General features: G+C 38.5%; 1 protein-coding gene across 2 annotated transcripts in view; it reads left to right on the forward strand.

The window, feature by feature from the left end:
• The window catches only part of GNAL (G protein subunit alpha L), a 193310-nt gene that overhangs the window by 80467 nt on the left and 85340 nt on the right, over window positions 1-27503 (forward strand). The gene's annotated exons all lie outside the window — the stretch shown is intronic.

Genomic DNA, 27503 nt, shown 5'->3' on the forward strand with positions numbered 1-27503 from the left:
ACTTCCATAGCACTTTAGAAGGATAAAAATATTTTTACTTCTAAATTTGGATATTTGATTTGATGGCAACTGGAAGACTAATAACTTGAATTATCATTTTAAGTAGGAGTGACTGATTTTCATTGCGGAACCAAAAATATATTACAGGATTATTTATGAGCTTTAGAATATTTTTGTTCATCATGTGTTTTTCAGCGCATACCCTAATTTTAAATTAAGGAAAGGTGGAAGTGATGTTAGTATGATCAATGTCTATACGCTAGCCCCAGATCTGTGAAGCTTCCTGATTTATTTACAGGTGTATTTTGTATTCTTTCCCAAACTCTTGGCTGCTGCTTAGGTGTCTTTTGTAAGCTGTGCAGGTGGCAGCAGTCCTTCTCCACCTCAGACAGTGAGATGCTGAAGAGCAGCTGAAGGAGTAACGTCGTTTGGCTCATCTGGTGCCTGAAGGAGACGAACAGCCTGTCTGGGATCACAGATTGATCTTGATTCCTGGTCTTCCTTCAAGGAAGAAACAGGACGGAAATTCTTTCAATTTTCAGCACTTAGGTTGATTGGCATTGAAATCTCTAGAAGATTTAATTTCAAATTAGTATTTAGTTTAGTAAGGCTTAACATGCATTTTAAAACCTTTGCAAGGACTTCATTTGTTTGTTCCTTCATGTGTAGATAAAACTGAATTATGATGAAGCTAAATGTAAATACACACGAACGGTAACCATAATCTTAATGAAGACACACTGTCCCATTAGTCTGAGGATGATGACATTTCATACTTTCACAAGTGGCAGTTTGCAGAGGAAAATAAAATTTTTCATAAATTCTCATTATTTATAAGCTGCATTAAAACAAATTTTCCATTACAGCCACAGAAAAGGTAAACATAGCGGAATATGTGGAACAACTGTCCTCATTATCGATTCTTTTAATGTCTTAAGCCAAAGATGGCTGGTTGATGTACTACTTTTGCCATTTTTGAGTGCTTTGTAAAAGTAATGTGTTTACTAGTCAGGGAGAATCTTTCTTTTGACTTCAGTGGCCATGATTTCAAAAAAAAAAAAAAAAGTACACCAGAGATAAATCATTGTATGTATGCATATCATCACCGAAGCCAGTGGAGACCTATGGACCAGAGGATATCACCTACTCAATAATAGTGCTATTGTTTAGAGATTCAAAGAAGTGAGTGTTCATTAGCACGACAGCCATAAATCTGAGCTACCTGCCCTTTCATCACCGTGTGATGCAATCCTAACTGGGGTTTCTAGAACAGTGTTGAGCATTGCCAGCTTAGACCTTCGCAAATTCTTTTTTTTTCACCACTTCCATAGCTTAATCCATTGCTTGTACTTATTGTCAGCAGTGGATTATCTTTTTAATGTCAATACAGACTACAGTAACAGACAGGATATTTTGTTTGAAGAAGGTAGCAGCCTGAGCTGAGGAATAGAGAACAAGCTCAAACAGTATGAACAGAAGACTCTGTGTGTACCTTCCCTAAAATGAAGTAAGTAAGTTGAAAACCTGCAAGTATTATGGACAATTCCCCCCAAAGTATTGAAGCAGCTCTTTATGAAAAGTGTAAATGGGGCTCTAAAGCAGTTGTAGGGCAAGAACAGTGCGCATTTGCAGTTAATGATGAAAGTTTCCATAATATGGTTGTGGTTTTTGTTATGCCACCTATTTAATTTCATTTGCTTTTCTGTAGCCGAAAGATTCAATTCAAGTGTTTTAGTCAAGTTCTAGGATCTTCTCTTAAAAAGGAGGCAGAAGGAAGATGTAATTTGTACAACACAGTCCTAAGTTTATATTGTCTTCTACTTTGGAAAGTCTTGCAGTAATTTCTTGGAACAGAGCTACATCTGGTTGTAAGCATGCCAGCTATCACTTGAAGCATGGAGATTATGCTTTCTTGCTTTAAATCAGTAGATTAATTTTGGTTGGTTTAAAGTGCACTCTTGTAATTAATCTGCTAGTATTTGTTTTAAAAACCTATGTTGGATGTTTTGAAATGATATTTATCCTTAGGCAAGAAGAATATTGGAATTTTTATCTGTTATGTCGACATTAGAGATGAACTTTGCCTTTTAAATCTTTTAAAAGTAAACGTTCTCTGACACTTCTGCCAATTCATTCCATTTGAGTTTTCTTATTGCTGTCAGGAGGACTTAAACATATTTTAATGCAAATAATTATCCCACTGTTTTGAACTGTGAAAGTGTTTAGCAAGATAAAATAGGCTAAGGATATGCAAGCCCTCTTCTCTCTGTTAATTTGGTGAATGCTTTTTGATCACGTCCACCCTCACTTCCATAGGATGTTAAGTGACAGAGCTGTGCAGATCATTCTTTTCTTAACATACACCCACATACTTTCTTTCATATCAGCTAAATAATATCAAATTTAAGAACTGTCAGGTAGGAAAAACAAGAAAAGGCAAAGAATGGTTAAGTAAAATAGGGAGAAGCGTATCCTCGTTTCCCTCTGCAGCCAACCTACGAAGCTGAAGCTGGCCACAAGCAGCAGCTCCAGGTTGTCAGACGGGTCCACCTTGGGTGCAGGCTGGGTGCCTAGAGGAGTTCACAACCTGAGGCAAAAAGAAAAGGCCGAAGGCAAATGTAAATAACGACAACAAATTAAGCTGTGAATGTATGGTTATTTCTTTTATTTTGTCATTGGAGAGAGGAGGAGGTCAGGTATTTCCACTTGTTCTGAAACCATGTCATCAATTACCATTTTCCCAGCGGATGCTGCAGAAGTGTCACTTCCCATCCGGTTTTGGTAGCCTTAAACATCGGGGTGAGAATATTCTTTCTGGCGGACAGGTGTCCTTCAACTTGGACTTTAGCCTGTGCATCCTTTTCATGATGCCATTGTTGCCCGTCCCTTTTGGGAAGAACGGACTGTTGTATTTTGGTTAACATACATTTAATTGAACAGCAGAGCTTTTATTTTTCCACTCCTAGAACTACCATTTTTGTCTGTGTTATCATCTGGTGACTTTCTCTCTAGATTGCAATAATAGTAAACTAAAAAATATAACTAACAAACAAGAGAGTGGGTATATTAATGGACAAAAAGAGTAATTAGTCAGGGAATACATAAGTCAGAAATGATAATGAGAAAATCTGATGGATTCAAAATCATGTCAATAGAGGAAGGTGGCTCTAAACATTTCTGAAAATCAGCTATCCAAACTGCAAAGAACTTTTGCTACTTCTTTGCAGAAGTAAAGGGTTAAATTTGGTGCCTGGCCTACAAATGACCATACGTTCTACAGAGCAAGTTGTGATTCTTCTCCCCAGTGAATGAAAGCCTAGCAAGAAGTAGAATGGTCCAGAAAAAACAAAGCTCGTACCAAAATCCTATAGTGTCTATATGGTCTTGCAAACGCTTAAACATTTGCATATATGGGGACCTAAATGCACTGCTGGTTCGCAATTAGCACAGCATTCGTGCAGTTGAACTTCCGGTTACGCAGTGATATTAATATCGAAATCACAAAGACTTTCAATTGAAAAACAAACCCAGCGAACCATTTCCCCGTGTTAAATTTATATTTGGGAGGTCGTTGAGCACTTTTATGGATTTTCTTGGGGGTGGGAAAACTTGTGTAGGTTAGAGATTGGCACAAAACTTGAAATAAGCAAAATCTTTTTCAGATAAGTGACAGTTCTCTGGATGCTATTAAGCTGCGAACAGTAGGTCTTTTCAATAATCACCGTGATTCATTTTCATATTGTGCTTTTTTTTTTTTCTTAATAATAATATCTTTAAAAGGCTTGCTGAACAGTAGGCTGCACCAGCATAACTTTCTGTGCAGAAGGAAAGGGTTCGTGCACGGGATCTTAGATAATTTTCCTTCAATTGATTTGCACAGCTCGATAATACCAGAAGAATATGAGCTCAGTTCATGGGTTAATTTAGCACTGAATCTCATCTCTGACGATGGCCAGTAGTGGCACTGGAAAAACAGTTTAAGAGTGCGGCAATCACATAGTAATATTGTCTCCATTTCCTCCATTTATTCTCCTAGTCTCCATGGATTTATGGCTGAGGTATTTTTTGACTTCAAGTAGTATTTCTGTATTTAATAACTTAATAATTTCAGTGAATTTTTCTACCAGGAATTTCTCTCTTTCTTTCTTTTTTTTTTTTTTTTTTTTTGCTTTGCAACCTGAGTGAACTTTCAGTTACGGCTGTAAGTCTGCAGTTTTTGTTGTATGAGGAAGTACCCCTTGATTGATTTTTTTTTCTTTTTTTTTCTTTTTTTTTTTCTTTTTAAGCCAGATGGTCTTCCCTAGTTTGTCTGTTACAAGTATTCCATCTTTTCCACGTTGCCCTTCTCATTACATACCATATCCCTCCAAATATTTATCTTTGAGCTTAAAGAGTCTGTTTAACTGGTTCTCTCACAGGACTTCTTCCATATCTTTGCTCACTCTTGTTGCCCTTCCATGTATCTTCTGGTTTTACTAGACACTGTTTGCAATGAGAGGCCGTAACTGTACACACCATTCAAGATGTAGGTACACTGTGGATTTATACAGTAGAATTAAGTTTTCTTTTTCATTCTCTAGTCCTTTTCTAATAATTCCTAACATCTTTTTTTTTTTTTTTGGACACTGACTTGGTATTTTTTATAGAATTATTTTTCTATTTTTATAGAGTTATAGTAGAGGATTTTATAATTCCAAGAGAACTTGAACACAGTTGTGAGTAAGAGACATATGTGTGAAGGTCTCTACATCACCATTAGCAGGGCCCAAAGGGTACTGTTAATGACAATTATCCTTATTCTTCTCAGGTATTACCAGATCTGTCACATATTTTGAGTAGTTTGTTCAAAAAATCCATTGCATTCAATTGTTTTTTCATGTGTAATGACATCTTCTCATTTGCTATGCTGCCGTGTATTCCTTATGAAAAAGCATTTTTAAAATTATCTACCATGACTAATATTTTCTTATGTGCAGAAGGAGAACACACTTTATTTTTGTTCTTAAAATGGAAAAAAAAATTGGTCTTCAGCCTGATTTTGGAGAGGCAATGTTTACAGTACCACGAAGGACATTTGTGCTTTCAAATCTGCTCATCGTTCCTTAATCGTTCTTTATGATTTGCCTGATTTAGCAGAAAAGAAGACCATTGTTTGGAACCATTATAAGAGAAAGAAAATGTTTTTAAAAATCAGAGTGCCATTTTTTTTGCAGTCCCTAATGCTGTGTGTCACTGAGAGAAAATGTTTTGAACTTTTTGATCTCTCTTGGGGAAACGCTGCAAGTAGCAGAATTTTGTTATTTTTATGTCAGTTTAGGTCTTACATGATTCAGCACTTGTGGTTTGTGGGAAAATGAGTTGTAGATTATGATTAAAGGAGCAGAAATAGTAAGGAGTGGCTACTAGAGAAGGCATCTTCTTGCTTACTGTTAAAATATTTTTTTGGATTGGCTTTTCATTTTTAAATGTCTATCTCAGTTCCTCATATTTTCTCTATTAGTTATGGCTTGTACACTTCATAGAGAATTTAGAACAACAAGTTGCTTTAGGATCTTGATAATACCAAATGTGTTAATTTAAATCTGCCAAACGTGGTTGCCTCCAGCAGGTCAACCACAAATCCCCTTTTGACAGCCTCTCAGGAATAAACAGAAAGTCTCTAGGAAAGGGGATGGAATAGGACAGAGGATGCAAAATAAGTGCTTGTAGTGCAGGAAAAATTCTTCGTAATAATGGACCACAGACAATGAGTTAACTCATTCTGGGACGTATTAACAAGGCTCTTGTACAAAAAGACATGACTTAATTATGTCATTCTCTTTGGCACTGGTGGGTCCTCAGCTGGGATATTGTGTCTAGTATTGGGAACTGAACAAAAAAAAAAGAAAAACAAAAAGCAACACAAATGGTGTGTAGGGGAGAGCATCAAGAATAAGAAAAGACTAAGAAAACTGGGTATGCTTACTCTTGAAAAGAGAACACTCCAGGTCGAATGGAAAAGGGAGCTGAATACAATTCTAAGTACATAAAAATCTGTAATTATGTGTTCTTGTGGCTGTCTATTCAGAGGAAGGAAATGAACTTGAGAGGAGAAAATTCCTCTCTTCTGTTTTGTATGGAGGTCTACATTTTCAAGATAACAGTGAGTAGGGATCACAGTCTCTTAAATGTGTTGAAATATGAATGCCCTGTTTCAGGCATCTAAGGCTCTATTTTCAGTAACATGAACCACCTGCTCAAGTTAAAAATTTCTGAAAATCTGGAAAACTTCAGAAGGCAAGAGCTGTAAAGGTTCAAAGGAACAAACAGCACACCTTCAGGTACTTTCAGTTAAAAGCAGGAAGCATGAGTTTTTGTTTTTATCCACTTCTGCACTGACAAACACATGAGTTTAGGTATAAGATTTTATGTGTATCTTTCTGTCCCAGGTTCTAATCTTACCTTTTCACAAAGTAGGACATTTGGTGGCAAACAGTAGTCTACTAGGTGTAGGACCTCAAGTCAGTCTACGGGGAAAAAAAAAAAAAGGATTGGGAGAATAAAACAAATTTATCTCAAATTTGTGGCATTAAAGGAGAAGTTCTCCGGGTCACGGGTGACAGATGAGTAGTTCTGAAGCACTGGCGATAGCTCCCAGCTGTAGAAGCAGGAAGGTCTGTGTGTGGGTCCTGTGGTAAGTGCCGCCACTTGAGAATGCATGTTGTGCATTTGGCTTCGTAAGAGGGGCTGGAGAGGAGAGCTGTGGTAAAGTTTGTGATTTTGCTAGTGAGAGGTTTAAGGAACTAAGGACACATCATAGGAAAACAGGTTTCATTAGTTGTCATGCTCATCATAGCAAATTCTGTAGAAAGGAGAAGCAACTCCCATTTCACATTGCTGTTAGGGATAGCTCCCTGCTTTCCTAATGGAGTGCATTTAATGAAAAATGGTGAAATACATCTTGCAATACTATTGATTTAAAGTATGATCACATTGAAAGGTGTATCATCTTGTTTGGTTCCATAATCATAAGAATTATTGCCTTAATACATTATAAGTACAGCCAAAAGCCATGCTAATACCGTTCCTGATCCATGACTACATGATGGATATGAACTTGCTGTATAACCAGATCCTAGGGGTGTGAATTCTGGGGGGGAAATGGAGCTTAAAAGTATGCAGTAAATGAAAGTTTTCTGTATTTCCTTTTTCCCTTTCGTAAATACAAACAAAAGTCCTTGCAAATAGTATAATTAGGCGGTTATTTTTTTATAAGAATGTTTTGCTTTGCATGCTTCCAGACACCAAAAGGGAAATGTAAAAGAAAATGTTGGTTAATCAGTTTATGAAGGGCTGCTATATGGAATTTGAGGATGTAATCAGGAGAAAATCCTGACTCTGACAGTCAGCTTGAGCGCAGGGGAAATTCCAGGCAGTTGCTTCTAGCAAGAGAGCTCCTTTAATCTGAGCAGGCTTTGTTTGCTGTACTTATTGACGGGCTGAGTTTAGTCAGTGCCTACTATTTCTGGGCAGGTTTTCCCAGTGTTGTTAGGGTGGATTCTTGTTGGGACCTGATGGTTTTCAAAACTTGAGGGCATTTTACTGGCTGACGGACATTCTAATTCGTTTACTTTTTTTGCGATGTTTATGTGCATATGGTACCTTTGCTTCCTCCCTACATCAGTTATTTTTCTCCCCAGGTTTCATAGTTGAAGCAACCCTGAATCACACTGCTGTTTGAGCATGCATACTGAGGGCTCACGGTGTAGTTTCATGAGCATTTGTTCAAGCAGTGCTGCCAGGCTGAGCTGTGCTCCTTCTCTCCCTGTAAGCCTCCCCTATCTCCACCCACTCCACTTTCCCATTTTTATGCCTGCACCATGCCCTCAGCTGTGTCCTGATAAAGCTGTTTGCTTGGCCTGACCGAATGAGGTGGAGGGAAAGGTTAGTTTTAACTCAGATCACTCCCCTTGGTTATACACTGGTGGAGTGACACAAAATGGGGAAGAAGAAAGTGGAGGTGGGAACAAGTGGCAGGATATAATGGAAAGGTGAAGGCTTACTTCCTCCACCTCTGTGTCTACAGTCAGAGATTATGGTCAGACCAGAAGCCACTGACGATCTTTGCGGTAGGAGAAACACGGTGCCGTGTGTTAGTTTTGCTTCTCCTGATTTGCTGCCTGCCATTTCTTGCAGGGGTTAGGTGCTATGAGAACAGGTCTGGCTTGTTCACCCTTCAGTAAATAAACAGTGCTACCTGCACTGCAGTTATTCCTGAACTTAACTTTGTGGACTGGAGCTTTAAGGCTTAGTCTGCTGGGTTTCAAAAACAATTGACTGACATGAACTGCAGCACACAAAAGACTTAATAGCTGTATGAGTCTCGCGTAACAAGAACTCTTCTCTGCTGGCTTCGTTGCGTAACTGCAAGCCACTTCCTCTGTGTTCCCGTATTATCTTCACTGGGAACATGATCGATAGATATGCAGAAATCCCATGAGTGGTCATTTGGCCACCGAAGACATGGCAGAGGGGGTACATATAGGTACATATACGTTTAAATTCTGTTTACTTGTTCCCGGGGTATTGGTTGAGCCAGCACAATAGTGCTGCTGTAGATGTAAAGAAAGAACGGAGCATTGTGGCGGTGGGTGCCATGTCAGTGACAGTCTGTAGAAGTGAAGCTATTTGGTAAAGCTTGTGTAGTCTTTGGGGGAGGCAGGGTGAGTTCACAGAAGTCGACTTTGTCGGATTACTCTCTAACATATCTAAATCAGCACTATGCCATTTCATTTTGAAATAGGTTAACTGAATGAAAAAAAAATCATAACTGTTGTTCAGGTGAAAGCTTTGCCTGATGTGCCAGTAAGATTTCCCTATTAGCCGTTATTTCATTTTTCCAGTTGCAGCATGAGTGTGAGAGAGCACGCCACCTTTCTTAGCAGAATGTGTGATGGTTTTCCTTCTGTAAGCTAGGAAAGTCTGCTACCAAAAGAGAATCGTCAACCTGTGTCTGTCAGCCTTTGTATAGGCTGTTACTGGATAATATAAGAGACCCTGTGGCTGGCTAGAGAGGTAAACACTCACAGTAGGAGTTTCAAAAAGAATAAGACCATTTTGCACATGCTCAACAGTGAGACGTCAGAAGTTTCACAAGCTCTGGATGCTACAGGAGAGGCAGAGTTGTGTCTAATGTATATATTTAAAAAGTCTGAAGGTCAGCTCAGAGTATAGCTAGGGTAAAGTGTGGTATTTAGGAAGTGAATCGAGCAAATATGAACTCTTGAATTCCTGCTAAAAATGTTAAAATATGACCTCTATTAGCACACCTATATTAGCACAAGCAGTAAATAATTTCATATATTTTCTCACGAAGGGAAGAAGGGAAGAATTAAAACCTCTTTCTTGCATTTCAGCTTAGTTTTATGTAACCTGAAAAAAACAGAAATGGAATATATCCATCTTTACAGAAATACAGAGACTGTCTTAGCTGAATACTTGAATAATGAGTGCTGTGTGGAGGCAGCCTGAAAGCTTCTCTACATCTAGCAGTATTTGTAATTCGTTTCAAATTGTATTACTGCTATTCTTTGCCTTAGTTTCCATGTTCACTTCTCTAAAATCTGAATGCTATGTTATCACAAGGAAAACGTCCCAGTGATGTTTCCTGAGCATGTAAAAAGAGAGACACAGGGAAAGGAAGTTAACTTTTTTTTTATTATTATTATGTGAAGTAAAAGATTGGCATGAGCATGTTTGTCACCAGGTTTGTTTAAAAAAATTAATCAAGGATCTTTAGGCTAGAATAAAAGTACTCTCAATCTCTGTCTAAACACAGATTATCTAAAATACAAATATGCAAAAATATGTTCAAAATTGGTACAGTGATGCACAATAGGAGCCAGTATTGGTACTTTAAAATTCAACAGAAGTACCCAAAAAAGCAAAATCCACATTTAACTCAAAATTAAAGGTTTAATTTAAGCAGGTTTTGTTCTGATTTTTATTTTTTTAAGATCAGGATATGTTTCCAAGAAGGTTACAAAGTGATAGATAAAAAAGGTGATTTAAAGCAGTCTTAGAACTAAGCTCTGCAGCCAACTACAACTAAAAACTTTAGGTGAGAAAGAAAAATAAGTAACTGGTTTGTTTTCCAGTTTATATGGATGGATGTCAAAACTTTTTCCAGAGCAGAGTAAAACTTAGAACTGAATCATTAGGAATTGTTTCAAGAAAATTTTAAAGATGCAGCTTTGCTGCATTGGAGAGTTTAGCTACCTTCATCTTGTGACTTTTAACTTTACAAGCAGAGAATGTTCGAGGGATATATCGTGCAACTGCTCTATATCAATTGCAAAAATCAAAGTATTTCCTTGTGGTACAATGCTTTTTTTTTCTGATTTACCAAGACCATTATACCTTGTGTGCATGTTTAAAGTGTTGACTGTCAACATAGTATTTGACCAGAACATCAAAAGTATATTAACACCTTAATATGGAACTAGTTTTTGAGATTTTGTTTATTGTAGTGTTCATTGTATTTGTATTGTGCTTGATTGCCTGGAAAAAAAAAAAAAAACAAAAAAAAAAACAAAGAAGTGGCAAAAATTTCAACATTGTTATCTGTTTAACCAAAAGAATTACATATTATTTTTTTACCTTGTGGACAAACGTAATCAACACTACATTCTTGTTCATCAGATGATTTATTAGTGATTTTCACAGTGTCAGCAAGACCTTCCCTCTCTGCTTTCTGAGCTCTCCACAGGCTTGCCAGATCCTCTCATCTCCTGCCTGCTCATCCCCATCTGCTGTGAAGATGAAGGGGGGTACTGAAGGAAGGCTCCCCTGTATCTCCCTTGGTTTCTTTTTCTTTCTTCCCTGCCCATGACTTGTCATTTCCTTCCCCGGTGGGACCTGGGCAAGGAGGCTCCCCAAGGTGTCCTCCCAGCAGAAGGCCTCTTGGGTGGTGCTTGGCTGCTTCTGCCTCGTGCCAACTGGGGAGAGAGAGATCACGAGCGGCCAAGTTACATTTTTACTTGACGCAAGTTCTCTGATGCGAAAAATGAACTTTTGCCCTGCATATATGTGATGCCGTCCTCTTGAATTGTTCTCTGTCTAAAGTACATATTTCTCAGTGTGGGACATTTTTAACTAATGAAAAGACACTGAATAAATACACTTGGATAAAAGCAGGCATGTTGATAATACAAACTATACATCAGGTGGTATGCTTAACATCTGTATTTGAAAGCTGACTGCACAAAGAAAGAATAAATAACTGCTGACGCTTTCAAACCCCCTTTTTTATACGTTATGTGAAAATAAATATCTTAGAGAACACATGCACTAAAAAATAAGAGATCCTGATTAGTTGTTTAAACCATTTAAATGTAGCTTTAAACTCATCTGTGCAGTCTTGGCTGCTCAGCTTTTGCTGTCTTCCTTTAGGGTTGAGACTTAATTAAAGGTCAGTGTCACACACATTTCCACAACACATAGTAAAACCCTGGAATGAAATGAGCCTCACTTGAACATTTGATTAGACAAGATAATGTATTTCCCCCTGGAGTAGTTTGTTATTCAAAACAAGCTCTTTAGGGAAGGAAGTTCACATCAGTTGGTAACTGTTCCTGTGGATACCGAAGAACTTTGTACAGTACACACTACAGTAAATTGCACTGCAGGTCATTTAGGAGCTGGAAGCACAGCCTATGTCGATGTAAAAGTGTGAAAATTTACTGAAAAAATATTTTAAAAGGCTTAAACACAGACAAACAGCAATCAGTGATACTAGAAAAAATAAACAAATTTACATTGCCAGTTGTTTTTAGTTAGTCCAGGAAATACACTTTTCTAGTAAAAATAAATTTTAGAAATGCTGTTTTACATCTTTTATATAATAACATAGAAAATACTAAGCAAAAAAGTTTGTTATGAACGGATACCTTTAAATGCAATATGAAACCGAGTAACTTCTGTTTATGGATTTCCCTTACCTTTTTCAATGCTGCTGTAAACTTCAAAATTATTAGTTATTCCGTTCTGTAGATTGGAAAATACTTTTTGCTATCCTTGTCTTATTTTGCCCCTTTTGATCTTCACTTGTCACATACCTGGAAAATTTTAGTGGCTGGTAGCAAGTGGTGGTAGCAAGCCTTGTTTCATAGGATTCAGCCAAATTTTAACTTTTATTTTGATTTGTATGAATTCACTTTCAAGGGTAAACTGGAAGAGAACGTTATATTTTGGCCTCTTGAAGTGAACATCTTCTAAAACAAAGATTGTTCTTTTCACGGGATGGAAACATTCCCTCAAGCTAATAAATGTTAGCTGCCGTGGAAGCAGTTTTTATACATTTTGCAGTATAACAGTAAGCATAGTATGTCTCTGGTGAGTAGCTTGGTTTAGAAATCCAATCTAAATCTAATTTTTACTTTATCTCGGACTTCCATTGTGTTTATGTCTTTGGTTACAGAAGTCTGTTAATAGCCACCCCAATGAGTTAGTGTGCTGAGTTTGCCAAAGGTGCTAATCTAACTGTGGTTTGTATCTTACTTTTTTTATTTGGAATTATGGTAATGACAGGCATTGTAAAAGTTTTGTACATTTGGGGAAGGTTTCTGTCAGTTTTATATAGTACATATTATATAATATCAATATATAATGTTAAGAAGTCATGCAGTATTTCTGTATCTGAATATTATACAGATAAGCCAATCATAATTTTATATGACCATCTTTGGTACATACTACTAGTACTTGAACTATAGGTTGAATCAACAGATTATCCCGGAGTGGAAAAAGAAGGCCTGTTTTGGCAGTCAGCACTGATCTCATGTGTGATTCCAGCAAGGAAATGAATCTTTTCTCCATTCCTTCTCCTACCTTTCTTCTTAGCTTAATCAGAATGGGGTATGTGCCTGCCATAATGTTCTTTTGGATCTTCACTGGGAGCTCAAAGTGTGGTTCTCAGTCCTGTAAGTTGTAATTTGTCCCATAAGTGTTGGAGCTAATAAATTCAGGTTGCCTGTGCATGTACTGTAGGTGTCCAGCCTACTCCTCCAGTGACCATAAATAGTCCGTGTCTCCCTCAGGTCTCCTATTGCTTGATTTTCCTCAGAGTTGTCCCAGTCCCCCTCCAGATGGGCAAGAGTTGGTATATGTCGGGGCACCTTTTGGTAAATAAGTGCTGACTGGCTGGTCAGACCATGTGCATTGGTCAGCAGCTAATCTAGGAAAGCAGATAACTCACTGAAATCAAGCTGAAACTTTCCTTTTAGCATTGCTGTTGAACCAGTTCCTTCCTCCAGCCACCCGTGTTCCTGTTAGACTTGCCACTGAGTGGCACCTTTTCGTCCTCTGCCTCCTTGGCCCATTTGGTAGGAATTGGCCAGTTTGTCCCACAGACAGTATGGCAGCATGTCTCTTTTTGTAATGAAACCAAGCTAATGAGACAGCATATGTTTCAGTGGGGTTTAAACAGTTTAATAAGTTAGACTATGACTGAAATACAATTGTAACATTTATATTTTACGCTTACAGCCACATTTTATGCTTATGGTTGCAGATAACCTTTCTCCTTTGGGTACAATATGTGTTTTAAGAAGCCTAGAGTGTTACATAATTTGTTCCTTCTCAAGGAGAATGGAATATTTACTGCTCACAAAAAGTTTTAAGTAAATGAATTCTTGCAGACCAATGGGTGGTACGATGAACCCAAGTGCAGGATGTTGAGTGCAACGTTGTCCTGCTGTGTTGCCCCTTGCGCCTGTCTGGTACAGTGTCTTCAGGATGGTGTTCTGTATAAAAATGGATCTCATGCCTTCATTGGTGATGCATCTCTTTCTCCTTTCCAGCAACTTGTAAGATGTTGGTGTTGACTAGCTGTGTTTTCACTTCAGTTCCTTTTCCTTTTTCGAGTGGGCTTTTCTGCCAATCTACTTCATTGAAGCGTAACACACACCTTGATTTCTATCCATCTAATTATTCCCAGTGTACAATATGGATTTCCAGAAGTAAATGAAAATTCAAGTTTTGCATGGCTAATCGGGGCAAGAGGTTATCACTTTTTTTTTTTTTTAGTCCAGGAAGAAAACTCCTGGAGCATACTGGGGAGGAAGATGTTTTACAGCCAAAGACAATAGACTAGATCCTGCCTTGTGACTGCAGTATACTTAACAGAAAGAGTGTGATAAGATGGAGATCAGAGTACAGTTTGGGGCTGGTGTGCAGCATCACCAGTGCCAGTGAGATTTAGAACAACTGCCTCAAGAAATTCAAAGGTCTCATCAATAGCAAGTGACCTTTAAGGGGTGGTGACTGTATTTGTTGTACTGTCTTGTTTTTCATTTTTTATTTTCCTTCTGCTACATATCAGGAAGATTTTCTTTAAATTGCGTACTGTTGCTAAAGAAAAGAATAACTTGTAAAATATAAAAAATATAGTGTTCTTAACTATTTTTACAAATTAATGAATTACTGCATTTTAATTGGGTATCTTTTTTAAAAATATATTAAAATCCAAAATGATGTAGAAAATGGCTGAATAGGTAAGGCTTTTAGCAGCTTGCATTCCCAGGTTTATGATTTTAACTAAGTACCGTTAAGTCCCCACAGTAACATAGATCTGTTCTATTTGCATAAATTGTATGGCTGAAGTGTATGCTGCTACTTAGTTCAGTGTCCCTTTCGTTGTGATTCATAAAAAGAATGTAACAAAGGAAGAAGATAGTTGTTGTGGAAAGTTGTTACTGTGAATTATGTAAAACATGAGATCTAATGATATGTCAAAACAAAAATAACCTCCAATAGCTTCTAAATTAGGCAGAGCTTAATGGCTAAACAGACATGCTTCAAGTTATTATTTGAAAAAATATTCAGCTGAAGTGCAGTTCATCCATTCACATGTTTCAGTTGGAAACTGGCTCTTCTGAAGTCAGTGACAAGACTGCCGGCGACTTCAGTGTTATCAAGAGCTAATCCGTATATTCCAACATACCGAGCCCTATTTTCACCCAAGAAAAGATAGACTGCCTTAGTATGTTTCATATCACGTGAATTCATCATTGTCCTGAACTGGCCAAAATTACCGTGGATGGTACTTAATACACATCTATAGCCATCATTTTCATGCTGTGCTATTAAAAATAGGGGAATGTTATTGTTGGTGGTGGGGAACTTGTGGAGAGAGAGTTCCTGACGGTAGGGATGCTCTAAAACTTTGTCCTACCTGGAACTGTCAGTGATATTTTTTGTATGTTGAATAGTTTTTAAAAACTTATTTGATGCCTAAATACTACATTAGGGTGTGGTTTTTTTCATTTTGTAGTATTAGGTCGTTAGTAAATTGCACAAGTGTAATGTGATATTGCTGAGATTCAGTGAATTACAATGGAGTTCTGCTTTTCCGTAGTGCGGATAAGACACAAGCAGTGTTGTGCTTTTCAGATTACTGAACACTTAATGAATTATTTTGAGATGAGATTATTCAGGTCAAAGCTAGATAGTTTAAGGTACGCTTTATTCAAACAGCCCTTCATGAAAAGCTGCAGGTATAATTTCAGTTTTCATAACATAACGGTAGGTTTTCTATGCGCAAAAGAAAACCTTATTCTAAAAATGTTTGTTGTAGATACAGAATTGAAAGGACTGGTTAAGTATGTGAGAAACTTTGAAGATAACATCTGTGATTCTTTGTTTATTTGGTACTGCTGCAAACTTAACCAGAATCCCATGACTATTTGTGGGGAGTTGTCTTGTTCAGTTTTTCAAGGTGGACACTGAAATTTCAAGTGAATTAAGAGGTGGGAAAAATAAATGTATGCTTTTTATGTATCTGGGCTTTTATACTGTATCAACAGACAGTGATAATGATTTGTAGCATTATATTGCTTGTGGTACGGAATTATTTCATAAAATGTAAGGATTGATTTGCACATCCATATAATCAACAAAAATCCATTGTCTTAGTCTTAGTCTAGCAGAGTTGAAAATACGTTGGAAGACTGTCTTCTTCCTTGATACAATCCTATTGTAAGCATATATACAAAATACACTAGGATAAGCAGATTTAAAAATGTGATCTTTTAAAAGTCCTTCAGAAACCTTTTATTTAATTTTTCTAGTTTCATCATGCAGTGTGCACTTTTGGTGGTTAACGGTCTTTGCAACTGAGTATGAGGAGCAAGGCATTGCATTCTTTGCCGTGACTTGGTGTGACTTTAAGAATAAAAGGAATTAGCAGGTGGCGTAAAGAACTACACTGTCTCTACTGACCTCTTAATGACGTTCCTTCTAGCTCATACAGTCTTTTTTTTCAGTTCACTGGGTGAATAATAAAGGACTTTCCCCTTTCCTGTTCCCCTGTCAGCAGGGTTGCTTGAACTGTAAAGCTGCCTAAATAGTTTGTAAGTATATCCTGCCATAATTTATTAATCTGTGCTGAAGATTGCAGGGATACAAAACACTAAAATATACAGTATCATGAAAGCTCAAGCAGTAGTATAGTTGCAGTACAAAAAAATAGACTCCATTTTATAAGTTCACATAACTGTTCCATTGAAATGCACGTCGAAACAATATTTCTTGTTTTCATTTTGGAAGCCTAATGCTGACTTTCTGGGACTCAGTTTAGTTGCTACAGTCTCTGACTATTTTTATTCCACTTCCTAAGAAATGTGGATGTCGGCAGAACCTTTTTTCCAATGCACACATTGTCTGGAAAATCTTACACACTACATAAAAGTTAATCTACTTACCTGAAGACCCAACTTCTTCCTGAAATATCTTGGATCTCGTCCAGCCTCAGCAAAGAAAGGTCATAGTTTGGAACTATCATATGCAGGAGCATTGTTGAAAAATAACTTAGTGTTTATATTTAAACCTCATTGTTACGTGTTTAGTTATTGACCCATGTATCTGTGAAGAGAAGTACATTTCTTCCTTCCTCTCTGTCTTCCTCTCCCTCCCTACCAAGGGAGGTCTGGTCCTCCCGCTACCTTTCTTCCTCTTTCCTGCTCCCTCATTAAAAATAGAACTCTTCCACTTTATTTTCATTTTCCTGAGCAACCCAGCCTCAGCACACTCTGTCACAAGATTCACTTTCCACTGTTGCCAGCATCCCTACAGATTTCTTTGTCCTAGATAGCACTTCCCCAGTGAGACACCAGATGACTTAAGGAGATGAGACAAGGGTGACCATTACTGTGAGGGGAAAGTGGGACACACATGGATTCTGTTTGTATGGGAATCCTCTCTAGTAGGCAGAAACTTTCCTTCCACTATGTTATCACCTATTATCCAACAAAGCTCTTTAAATAGGGATGGAAGTTTTTTGCTTGCAGCTGCAGTTGTCTTTTTGACTTTAGTTAGGATCCAGATTAGTGGTAGCTTTTAGTCATTTGGAGATTTTCTCATTTTCAGAGTTTTCTATTTCTTGGTGTGGAGTATTTTCATGCTTATGTGTGATTTTGCATTGCCTCCATGACCTAAATTGTCAATAGAGTTTGGAGAAAAGAAAGCGAACATAGTAATATCTAATAATGCATCTAAGAAAGCCCACTTAAAAGGATTGCTATCAGTCAGAAAGTCCATGGACTTCTGAACAGTATAGATTGGTGGTGAGGAAGGGAATCAACTAGTCTTATGACTATTGATCAAGGTGCTCCATTGCCTCTATCTTTTACAGATTCTTAGTTTACAAGGTCAACAAGATGGTAACAAATCTTTTTGTCAAACCAGTTATGGCTGTGAGCATTGAGCTGGGTGTTAGGAATGTCTCAGGTGCACAGATGGTGCCTTTTCCTGATTGATGTACCTTCTTTTATAAAGACCCAAATTTATCATTAAAAAAAAAAAAGAAAGAAAAAGAAAAAAGGAAAGATTAATTGTTTTGGAAATGTCATAGTTAAAAAAAAAAAAAAAACACTGTCCAGCTTGTTTTGAAGTTCTTTGGCAAACTTCTGTCTCAACCCCAGATTATGTACTACCTCTGTTGAGATTGGTTTAATCTTGTTAATACAGGTGGAAGACTCAGAGTCAAAATAATATTCCAATAATTAACTCTGAAGTCATTACTAATACCCTAAAATAGTATTAAATTGTGATTTTGATTGAAACACCTCAAAAATTCTTAGAGGCAGCAGTAGGGTTTTTTTCCAGTATATAGGTGGGGGAAACTGAGCCACCAGAGGTCACAGAGAATAGTTGGCAGAGCCAGAAATAGAGCTCAGGCTTTTCCACTTTCAGCTCAATGTTCTTGTCACTGGATACCACCAGATGGTCTCCAGATTATTCAGTAAATAAGCCTCTGCATCCTCCATAAATATTCTGCCAAAGCCAACTGGCTGCGTCTCACGCTTGCTAGTTCCCAGTCTGTGAGAGTGACTGACTTGGCAGGTAATGCTGTAGCTGGCCCCATTGAGCAATCTTTTATTCTGCAGGTTCACTAGCTTTACCAAGCAGAACAATCCCTTCTCTACCACTGTTTTTAGCAGTTCTTTTCTGCGCCATAACGTACTTTTATATGTAAAACTCTTCTGTGTATGCTTGAGGCAAACAATCTGATTTAAAGGAAAAAAACCCTCTTCTGATAACTGCCTGCAGATGTCTGAAGACTTTCTAAAGAAATATTTTATCTGCTTTTAAAATCTGGATTGCTAAATTGTTACTGTCTGTGTGTCTTGAAATTCAGAGGACATATATATATGCTTGTATATGCATGTGTGTATGTGTGTAGCATAAATACCAGATGGGAGAGGAGGTTCACGACTAGAAAACAAACTGTTTTCTGGTCCCTCTTAATTTACTTCTTCGATTCCTAGTTCTTATGCCTTTTGATTCCACCTATTTTGGGGAGGGTTGGTTTGCATGGCTCTTCAGTTCTTCAAGATTTGGATATTCTGTAATATGTGCCGTATATACATGTGCCTAAACTAACCCTGGTGAGACTGGTATTCTTTTGTTGGGAGGTTTAGTAGCTTAATTCTAAATGCTGACCAATGGCAGCTTTCCTCAATTCACATTGCTACTAGAGTTACGCTGCCAGTGTTTTGTAAAAACTCAGCTTCTTCCAAACTAGGTAAACTGCAGGAACTGAATGCCCTGCAGGAACCACAAGGTAGATAAACCAACTCACTGGAATGGACATTTGACTGGTATTCTCCAAAACTGGAGGAAGCAGTTCACAAGGACCTTGGCACACTCTGAAGGGCTGGGCTACCAGAAACCTCAAATAGTTCAGCAGAGGTAAATGCTACATCCAGCACCTGGGAGAAAACAGCCTTGAGCATCTATATGGACAGAGCATCAGCTGGACAAGCAGCAGCTCCGCCAAAAGCAGTCTTGGAGGTTTGGAGAAGTTAAACATGAGTCAGCAGTGTCTTGTGCATAGTGAGTTGCATTAGGAAGAGGGTCAGCTGGTCAGTGGAAGGGATTATTCCCGTCTACACAGCACTTATGAGGTCACATCTAGGGCGTATGTCCAGCTTTCCACCCATCCAGGATGACAAATGTCAGAAGACTGCAGCCTGTCCAGTGGAGAAACCACAAACAAGGCTTGGAGGATGAAGCACATGGCATGTGAGGAGAGGCTGAGGGGAATATTCTTGCTTAGCCTGGAAAAGAGGAGGCAGGATTTAATAACAGTCAGCTCCCACGTGAAGGAGGAGGAGAATTACAGAAATGGAGCTGCAGGCCTCTCAGAGGTGCACAGTGATGAGACAGCAGACACAACCTGTGACAAGATGGGTATAACAGATATGACAGAACCAAGAATTCTGAAGCAATAAACAGCTTGCATATTATTTTTTGTTCTCACCTAAACTTATGCTTTTCTGCAGCTTGAACAACTCATAAATGGAGTTTGTACTCTTGGATTATTTTTTTTCTGAACTAAGCTAGAAAGAGCACCTCATGAAGCAACACTTAATCTATGCAGATTGAATCATCAACAAAAAGCATCTGGATTAGCACCTGATGAACTGCTGTAGCTCAGTTGTGGGGATCCCCATTGTCTGACAGCCAAGTAAACCTGTGAAGACATTGCCACAGTGATGGTGGTGTAAGATGACGACAGCCAAGGTGGTTATTTGTGTCAGAGTTGCTCATCTGTTTCAGGTGCCCTAGGTGAAAGTATTTTCCATTGCAAGTCCATTTCTTGTACCATCCCCACCATTGTGTACTGGTTGGCCACCGTCCCCAAAACAACTCACCAAGAAGCAAGATGCACAGTCTTACAAGAGACAGAGCAATAGAGGAGCAGTTACAGGAGCTTCTTGAAGGCAAGGCATTTTAAGAGGTAGCATGTAGAGGTAAGAGTGAGAATCAGACAATGTGATATTAAGCCATCAGCTTCGACAGTTTGATCTTTCCTGTAACCCATCACCTTTGCTGCAGCTTTCCTGGGAATTCTGTCTTCTCCTGGCCATTGTTTGTCCACTGCCACTGGTTTTGTCTCTCTATAGTCGAAAAAAGGAGCCAGGCAACTCTGGTATGGGCTCTCCCATCTCTGCAGGCTTTAACTGAGCATTGGAAGACTGAGCAATTTATCTGTCTTTGTCTGTCAGCTTCAAAGTTCATTTGGTTTAAAAATAAGTCATGAGATGGAGGTCAGCTGCCTTTTCATGCCAATCAGTGTCATGGTTTCAATTTAATAATTTTGGTACTGTGGAAATTGTTGGTCATTTGTTGCAGTATGTTCTCAAGTTTCTCTGCTTGACCTCTAAATGCCCAAAAAAGTATATAAAGCTTATGAGTGGAGGAGAAAGGAGAGAGATGTTGATCATAATCTCTACTAGGATTTTCAGATTTCACCAGTGTTGGTTAAGCAATTTTAAAGTTGTGCTTTAAAAAATCTTAACTATAGTCCACTTAAAATGTGAGGAGAGCATGGAATTTCATGAAATAAAATTAACCGATTCTTCTAGTGTATTTTTTTGTAATTACCAACATACATCACTGTGCTTTTATGATTATTTTGTGTACTAAACCAGTAGGAACCAGAAGAAGGGATTTCCTATCACTGCAATCAAAACTGACTTTGGAAACTGCCAAACGAGTTAAGACTGGAAAACATAGGTTCCGGGGAATAAGAACAATGTGTTTGTGGAATGCTGTTGAGTTTGCAAACCTTAAAACAAGGCATTTTGATGCATAGTATGTACACCCATCTGACAAACTTTATTGTCCTTCTGTTTTTTCTTTTGCTTTCCAGTAGCAGAATTGAAGTGTGATATAAGAATTATTCTGAACTTTTGGGGAAGAGGATTACTGTACATGAGTGGAGGGAAAAAACAACCCCCATCCACTTAGAAGAATGTGGCAGAGGAGAGTGTTTACACAGGCTTATGTCACGCTCAGCTGTACACTAAAACAGCTGCTTGCTCTAATTTAAGACTAAGAACGTTGACACTGTCCACTGAAAACACTGGACCTATTGTCTGAGCAGTGCAGATAACCAATAGTTGGCAACTAGGCTAGTGCTTTCTTTTTCATTTTTTTTCTTTTTTTTTTTGTTGTACAAGGTCTCTCCATGATCCTAGTTGTACAGCCTAGCTGTAGTTCCTGTTTTCCTGCTTTTACGCATATGTGCATATGCATGCCATATTACCCTTACTTTTCACTGTTGGCAAACATTTTGAGGCCATAAAAGAAGACCTAGGATGCTAACCTCATTGGTTTCTTCCTACAGCACCTAATGGATATAAAACAAAACTAAGGTCTCTAAATTCTAACCGTAGAATTCAAGTATCCTTTGCTTTAAACACAGATTTGTGGTTTTGGTTATTCACGAGTTAAATTCAGTGTAAAGTTTTCTTTCCAGAGGAAAGTAATAAACATAGTTTCAAGTACTTTCTTCAGCTACTGAAAACCTATGCCTGATTTTAAGGGGTCAGGGGCTATGCCTTTTTTCATGCCTTGTTCTCATTGGCAGCTGAGGCCTGTGCAAACTACACAGGCTGACTTGAAGGGGAACCCTTCTTTGAAAATGCTGAGTTTGCCAAACTTTTGAGCAAAGGGCACAAAGCTCAAAGTGTTGTTTATGAAAGAGGTTTTGTCACCAAGGTCTGCTGAATCTGATTCTTCACATGGATCTGTCATTTTCATAAATGGGCATTCACTTCTTTTCCCAGAAGGTAATAGAACTAGTACGAAGTTCTGCACATGGTATCTTCTTTACTACTGATCTCCAAAATATGATCTTTGTTCACTGCATGTCAAAAACAAACAAAACCAACAAAATAACAACAACAAAAATCTCATGAAGTTCAACAAGGAGAGGAGGAGCAACCCCAGACATCAATATTTTCTGTGGTCACCCAGCTGGAAAGCAGCTTGGCAGAAAAGGACCTAGGAAGCCTGACAGATAGCAAGTTGACCGTGAGTCAGCAGTGTGCTCTTGCTGCTAAGAAGGCTAATGGTATTCTTGGCTGCACTGGGCAAAGTATTGCCAGCAGGTCAGCAGAGGTGATCTTTCTGTTCAATTCAGCATTTGTGAGGCCGCACCTACAGTACTGGGTCCAGTTCTGGGCACCCCAGTACATGAGAGACATGGACATACTGGAGAGAGCCTAACGCAGGCTCACAAACATAATGAAAAGACTGGAGCACCTCCTCTGTGAGGAGAGGCTGAGAGAGCCGGGACTGTTCAACATGGAGAAGAGGAGGCTCTGGGGGGATCTTATCAATGTCTATAAACACCTGAAGGGAAGGTGCGATAAGGATGGAGCCAGGCTATTTTCCAGTGGTGCCCAGTGCCAGGACAAGGGACAGTGGACACAAGACGTTCCCTCTGAACATCATGAAGCACTTCTGTGCTGTGCAGGTAACCAAGCACTGGCACAGATTGCCCAGAGAAGTTGTGGAGTATGGTCGAAGATATTTAAAAGCCATCTGGACGTGGTCCTGGGCATCCTGCTCTGGGTGTCCCTGCTGGAGCAGGACTAGATGACCTCCAGAGGTCCCTGCCAACCTCAGCCATTCCATGAGTCTGTGAAAACAAAAGTCTGAGGGATTGCACTGATCAGACTTCAACAAACGAAGACAGACCATCCAAACTATTAATTCATCAGCATAAGCTGGGTTCTTATCAGACCGAAAAACAAACTAATTTCCACATCTTTGTATCTCATTTAAAAACAAACAAAACAAACTCTCAGAAGTACTTTCCCTTCTCTCTGGGAAGGCAACTGTCATCCAAACTTAATGGAGCAGACAGGCCAAAAAAGAAGTCCCACTTCGTCATCCCTTTGAAGGAGTTCCCCTGCATGATGGATTAGTGGAAGGAACAGCATCAGGACTCAGGGTGAAACCCCAGGGTTCTCCAACCAAAGCAATCCTGGGTTCTCCTTCCAACACCAAAACCACACCTTTATTCTGGAGAAAGTCAAGTAACAAAGGAAAACAGTCTTTTTCACTCCTGCACATGTTGAAAAAGTGATAAGGAAAACATCTCAACTGCATCAAGTATACTAGTATACTGGTTTTCAGTTCTCTCAAACTATGCAACTCTAGTTAGTGTATGTGATTGTTTAGAGACAGAGGTGAGCACTGTGTAGAGCTGTGAACAGGAAAATAATTTTATTAGCAGTATTGGTAATAAGCATATCAAAGCTTTTTGCCACTGTTGGATATTGTACATTATTTATAAGTAGAAAAATACTGCTTTCTTCTTTACTGTTATGCAAAACCTCTGTAGAACAGAGCAAAAGAAACTTACCTGGTGCTCTCATTTTTGCATAGTAGGCTTATTGCACAAGATGCCCTTGAAGTTTTGGGAGATTTTCTGATTTCTCTAAAGTTTTTTGTAGTACGAGTGGAGGGTTTTTTGCTTTTTCTTTTTTTTTGCTTTTTTTCTTTTCATCTAAGTTATTTTACTTTCCAGAATCTATGATAGGTGGAAGAAGTTCCAATTGATGAATACGGTTTTCTTCGGTAAATGCAAACAAAATGTTTAGAGAAAATGAAAACCATAAAGTTCATAGACACTTAAGAATGCGTTAACAGTTTATAGGAATGGCCAAGTTATCTATATTCCTACATCTTGTTCTCAAAGGCATTAGAAGTAACAAAAGCAGTAACACTAAAATCAGTCTTTCTGGTATCACTAAAAGGGGCGGCCTTCAGTTCAGTGCATAACTACCATCAGTCTAATAGGACAGACCATCCGTTTTGAAAGCTCCTATATCATTTCTCAGAGAGAAGGAAAATTCAGACATTAAAAGGAATGCATACTATTGTCCCATTTAAATTCACTGTTCCTCTCAGTCTTACCTCCTTCAGCTCTGTTACAATCAAATGTTCATTTTCTCATGGAAACCTTTTTCTCCTGAGAAAAAAGAAGAGCTCCAGGAATTTTAGGAAAGGTGGTAGTTTGTTTTTTGTTTTTGTTCGTTTGTTTGTTTGTTTGTTTCCAAGTTCTTTTTATCTCAGAAAACACAAATACAGGATTTAAGCATATATTTTATCTTTCCTTTTAATCAAAGATTATTTGTGACTCTCTCCAGTAAGGACATACATTTCTCCCAAGTTGACGTGCAAAAAAATGTTTTTCAGAGGCAATTCATTTCTTATTTAAAGAGATGAAAATAGGGATCAAAGACCCCAAAGTAAGAAAAATATGATGATTAAGATGATTGTCATTTAAAGAAGTAATTTTTAAAAATCATCAGGTAGTTGAGCAGAATCAAGTAAGGCTGTCTTATTTTAAAGGGGGACAAAGAGAATCTAGGTAGCACTTAGTCTAGCTGTTACTTCTTTTGCAAGAAATGAAGCTATCTGCAAAAACCTACTAAAATTACCAAAAATATCTAAAGAAAAATGGTCGTACATGAGGAATAATAGTTCAGCAGTACTTCACCAGAGAGGGCTGCAGCAGCAATCAGTGGGGTCTCTATGCAGAACTGTTCCAGTCGGAGTGAACGCTGATGCTGAAGTCAAATGTGGTACCTGCCTGAAATTAAATGGCTGGAAAGCAACTGTGTGAGTTTATCTCAGCGTGTTAGAGATGTCTTCTGCTACAGAGAATAATCTGAACTGGATGAAGAGGAACTACAACAATATTTTTATTGCTGTAGGAGAGGAAATTCCTATTCTGAAATCAAAAAGCATTGGACAATGGGACTGTTTAGAGATGCTATCCAGTGAAAGGATAGATGTCCATGAAGGTGAGTGGAAAATCAGTTCCCAGATGCTTTTGAAGGCATAGAAAACCTGTCAAAATCTAAGATAAAGTTCTCAAAAAAAAATCTCATTGCTGCCAGGTCATATATTTGTCTCATTAGACTCTGTTGCTTAGACAAAACTTTAAAAGAACTAGTGATTTCCTAAAACTGAACATAATGGAGAAAAAATTAAAAATCTCAGACAGTTGTTTTTCTAGCAGTTGTGAAATAGAGAAGGATTTTATTTCCCGTGCCCAGATCATAAGGAAATATATAAGGGTGGGAGACAGCCATTATAGAAAACTTAGAATGTTTCTGTTTGTTGACTTTTGTATGGTTGTATTTCATTTCGTTTTTACAGGACCTTAGTGTTTAACTACAGAAACAGCAATCAGGGTATCCATATGCGCTGTTAGGAAAAGATACTTTACCTCTAATATATAGATTTTAAGAAGTCTTATCCTTCCATATAGGAAATTAGTACAATTTAAAATGTATTGCTGATCATTTAGGGAGAGGTGTTGACTGTGGCAGTTTATTGTGTTCCCATTTATGGTAAACTTCTATTTGTTGCGAGGGATAAAGATAAATCTAGTTTTCAACCCTTTACGTTATGAAAAATAAAGGTATGTAAGGATTTAAAGATGCATGATATAAAAGATTTTTACAGCTACGTGGCAGTATGTTTGTATATAATAGCACAATAAAGACAGGATTGCTTTATACATTTTCCTCTTATTTCTGTGAGATGATTACTAACTATAGAAAAAAAACAGGAGACGTTTCCAGCTTTAAATCTCAAAACTCCAGAATGGATTAGGCCAGGCAGGAGCCAGTAGACCGAAGTGGGTCAGATGGCATCCACGGAGAGCGTAGAGCAGAGCTCGAAACCTGCAAAATGCTCTGGATCTTCCAAATAAAGGAGACCAACCAGTTCTGTAGGGGAAAGGCCCTTCCGGTTTGAGCCATTTGCTGTTACTCACTGGGCTGGCAGCCTGACAGAGTATCCCTCCCTCATACATTCCTTTCTCACTAGATATATAATTTTTCCTTTGCATGTTGTCATAGTTTTAAGCTCCTGACTCAGATTTCTTAAATACCATCTAAGACAACTGCATATTCTCTTCTCAGAAATGGGGGTCGAGGGTAGGCTGGAAAAAGACACAGTTGCTGTCTCCACTCCAACCGTTTTTTACCCGTGTGTTGGTGCTCCATGCCTAAGGAAACACATCATCTTTAAAAGGGAAGGTTTTTAAAGATCTCTTATGATACTAACCTCTGTTAAGAAAAAGTTATGTTTTGTGGACTTGGTGGCACTTTGCGTCTATTCCACTGCAGCTATGGAGGCAGATGGTTACTCCTTTTAATCCAAAATGGCACAGATGGTCATCAGTAAGAGTCATTTCCATGCATGCTTTTACTACCTCAACACTTACAGGCTTTGCAAGACCTGAGCACAGCCTGTTACCAAGTCAAATCTTTACCTCATCTCTGTTACTGCACATAATCCAGACTGTTCAAGGCAACCCTACTATAGAGATATATGACGAAAGTGGTTAGGGATGAGTGTGTCCCATTCAGCTGGGCAAGTAGATAGTGCTGTGGTGGGAATGGTACTCAGCAAGTGATCTAATCAATGATCTGTGTCTTGTGAACCAGCCATGCAGGTTTCCTCATACATGGTCATAAGATCTGCATATCAATAGCGGTATAGTATTCATGTGACTGTGTAGTCTGATACAGTTCTCTCTACAAACAAGCAAGGTGTGAGTTCTCCCAGTTTTTACTCAAACTGGGGGAAGAGATAATCTGGTATGTATGAATTCCTGACAGAATAGGGGCAAAGTCTTTCTTATACCTGTTACTTCTTTTCTTTTTATTCATTGGAAAGCAAGCAAAACAAAATAGTTCAAAGTAACAGTGATTATACAAACATAACCAAAACAGAAAAGTTCCTTACATACTTTAGTTATCCTTGGAAATTAGCCAAATTTAATTACTGTGTAATCTGAATTAAAAAAAAAATAATAATAATCTACCCCAATACTGTTTTCTTTCCTGATGGTTAATTTTTATGGCAGATACATTTGCATTGTGGTCTCAAGCTTGAACTGTGGAGTTTGAAATTGTGCACCTACATACGTCAGAATCACAGAGCGGCTGAGGCTGTCAGGTCCCTCTGGAGGCCCCCTGCCCCAGCCCCCTGCCCCAGCAGGGCCACCCAGAGCAGGGTGCCCAGCACCACGTCCAGGCGGCTTCTGAAGGTCTCCACGAGGAGACCCCACGGCCTCTCTGGGCAGCCTGTGCCAGTGCTCGGCCACCCGCACAGCACACGAGTGCGGCCTGCTGCTCACAGCCTGT

The sequence above is a fragment of the Anser anser genome, assembly GCF_964211835.1.
Source record: "Anser anser genome assembly, chromosome: 2".
Lineage (NCBI taxonomy): Eukaryota > Metazoa > Chordata > Aves > Anseriformes > Anatidae > Anser > Anser anser.